Source organism: Raphanus sativus, chromosome 4 (assembly GCF_000801105.2).
Source record: "Raphanus sativus cultivar WK10039 chromosome 4, ASM80110v3, whole genome shotgun sequence".
Taxonomy (NCBI): Eukaryota; Viridiplantae; Streptophyta; class Magnoliopsida; order Brassicales; family Brassicaceae; genus Raphanus; species Raphanus sativus.
The window spans coordinates 15,320,271-15,322,831 of record NC_079514.1 but is presented as its reverse complement, the minus strand read 5'-3'; the positions used below and the strand labels follow the sequence as shown (position 1 = coordinate 15,322,831).

Here is a 2,561-nt window from a genome sequence, read left to right as displayed (position 1 = left end):
CACGGGCTTCCCAGAAACAGAGAAGTCTTGCCTTAACTGACTGAATTTTTACTGTTTTCTTAATAAGGTAATGATGATTCCTATGTTTTTCTTCTCTCGCTAATATGCTTCCTCTTAAATGAGAAGCCGACCTGGAGAAAATAGAGGCGGTCTGCTCTCAGCCGGTGGAGGAATTAAAACAAACTTAAGTGTGAGAATGATATTCATGGCCACCCAGAGCCGGAGCAACCGCACTTGAACGGTGGCGGAGGAGCGTCCGGGAATGAGTGCGAGAGTAATTTGAGATGCACACTGTTTCTGGAGTAGACTATAATCAATATTTCGGTGGTGGAGTGATGAGCTGCAAAACACACAGATCATATTAACATTACCACTAAAGGAAAAACCTATATACTTAATCCCATCTTCTTGTTTCCATTTCAATAAGAAAACTAACTAACCTAGAGCTTGAGCAGCTGTCATTCGTTTCTTATGATCCTTGTTCAGAAGCCTTTTCCACAAAGTCTTTACCAGTAGGAGATATAGAAGGCCAAGGCATATTCTCAAAATTAGGGTTTGCTCTAAGCACACAGCGGAATATCGCAGATTCAGTTCTTCCGTAGAAAGGTCTGCTTCCGCAGAGTAGTATGTAGCTTATGACACCGATGCTCCACATATCTGCTTCGGTGCTGTAAGACCTATGGAGTACTTCAGGTGCTACGTAGTATGCGCTTCCCGAGTCGTTGGTCTTCCAAACACAAAAAGATTTAAAACTCATCATTAATGTCAAAGCTAGACTTACATACAATATATGCAGAATCATATAACAATTAATTAATTAATTAATTACCGTATCTAATGAAATCAGACAAGCCAAAGTCTATGACCTTGAGTACTGCATCCTCCTCGTTTCTGCTGGTAAAGAGAAAGTTCTGGACACACAAAAAATTCACCATCTGTTTACAAAAATAGCAAAAGCAACTTATAGAAGGTTGAATGTGTATGTACCTCTGGCTTCAGGTCACGGTGTACAACACCTTGGAGATGAAAAATTGCTGTTGCAGATAAAATCTGTACAAGAATACGTTTTGCGTCGACTTCAGGGTATCTACCACCTCTGCAGCAAAGGTAATAACACAAGATTTTTGATCACATAACCAATGGAAGAATACAAAAGAAGACTACTAAAGATGTACTTACCTCGCCAAGATTCTGTCCAATAACTCCCACCTTCACACAACCTGAAAGCAGAAGGGAAGATTGAATAATCTGAAGTCGTCGCCTCATTTAATAAACTCAAATGCTAAGAAAAAAAAAAATCTTCCAAATCCATACTCAATAAGATTATGAATGAACTACTTACTCCATTACTACGTAGACGTTATCATTGTCCTCATACACATCGTAGAATTTAACCATATGCTTATGCCCTGATAAAGCTTTCAGCAACTTCACTTCTCTCCGAACATCTTCAATAGACAAAGCCGATGTCATCTAAAGCGAGAACAACCAAAAAAAAAAAAAAGTCATCATCTCTACTAATCAAGATTCCGACAGGAGTCCCTACATTGGTCGGTACCACATTTTGACATAATTACTGTTTGAAACCTACCAAGAGAGAGAGAGAGAGAGAAAGACCTTAGCTTTGGAGATGTTCTTGACGGCCACCGTCTGCCCTTTCATCTTCCTTTTCTTGGCCTTAGCCCAGAAAGTATGACCGAAATGCCCTCGCCCTACCTCCTTCTCCCAACTCGTACTTCCCTTCCATGTTCTTACCGAACCCGAAGTTCTTGTCCAGCCTCTCCCCTCCTCCTCCGACGCTCTCGACGTCGACGTCCTCGCTGTCCTCCGGGATCGGCTCGTCTCTCGGCCGCGGCGGCGCGCCTCTCCGCCATCTCAGAGCCGCCATGATCGGTTTCGCCGGAGACGGCGGAGGAAACGGCCATTTGAACTTTCTTCCCGGAGTTCTCGCCGGCGACGGAGCTACTCCCGCCGGTAAGGGGCTCTGGAACGGGCTGTTGGCGTAGGGGTTGACCTCGGAGGAGGCGGGGGACCGAGGGATCCAAGCGCGACGGGGGTTCGCGGCGGTTGCTCGACGGGAATATCGTCGTCTTTGACGGCGGAGATGTTCCGGCTAAGGCAGTGGCCCACGACCGTCGGATTCGGAGGTCAATTGACTGATCGGACGGTGAGGAGGAGGAGCCGAAGTTGAACAGTAAGAACCAAAAAACGACGCTAAAGGAGTAAACACGTGACCACTTGACCATACTACAACAACCAAGAACGCGTTTTTTGTCATTAAAATCACTTTTAATTCTCTGTTAGTTTCACATTTAGTGTCTGTCTATTGGCTCCTGGGATAATAATGGTCACAAACACAAACTTCAAACAATCAAATTGTAGTATAAATTTTTAAAACCATTAATAATGTTTTTGATGGTTTATGAACGAACATAACATGTTTTAGGTGATTAAATATATGAGATTGGACTTATCTAATGGTTTAAGATGTGTACCCAATTTTATCTTAGTAAATTTGAGTTCAGAATAATAATAATTTTTTTCTAAACATGATTTTGCAA

The 2,561-nt window shown here is 42.9% G+C and overlaps 1 pseudogene; it reads right to left on the bottom strand.

Annotated features, from left to right (window-relative positions):
- Positions 1 to 203: 203 nt before the first annotated feature.
- LOC108829609 (CDPK-related kinase 4-like) lies at positions 204 to 2,142 on the bottom strand (annotated as a pseudogene).
- Positions 2,143 to 2,561: the final 419 nt, after the last annotated feature.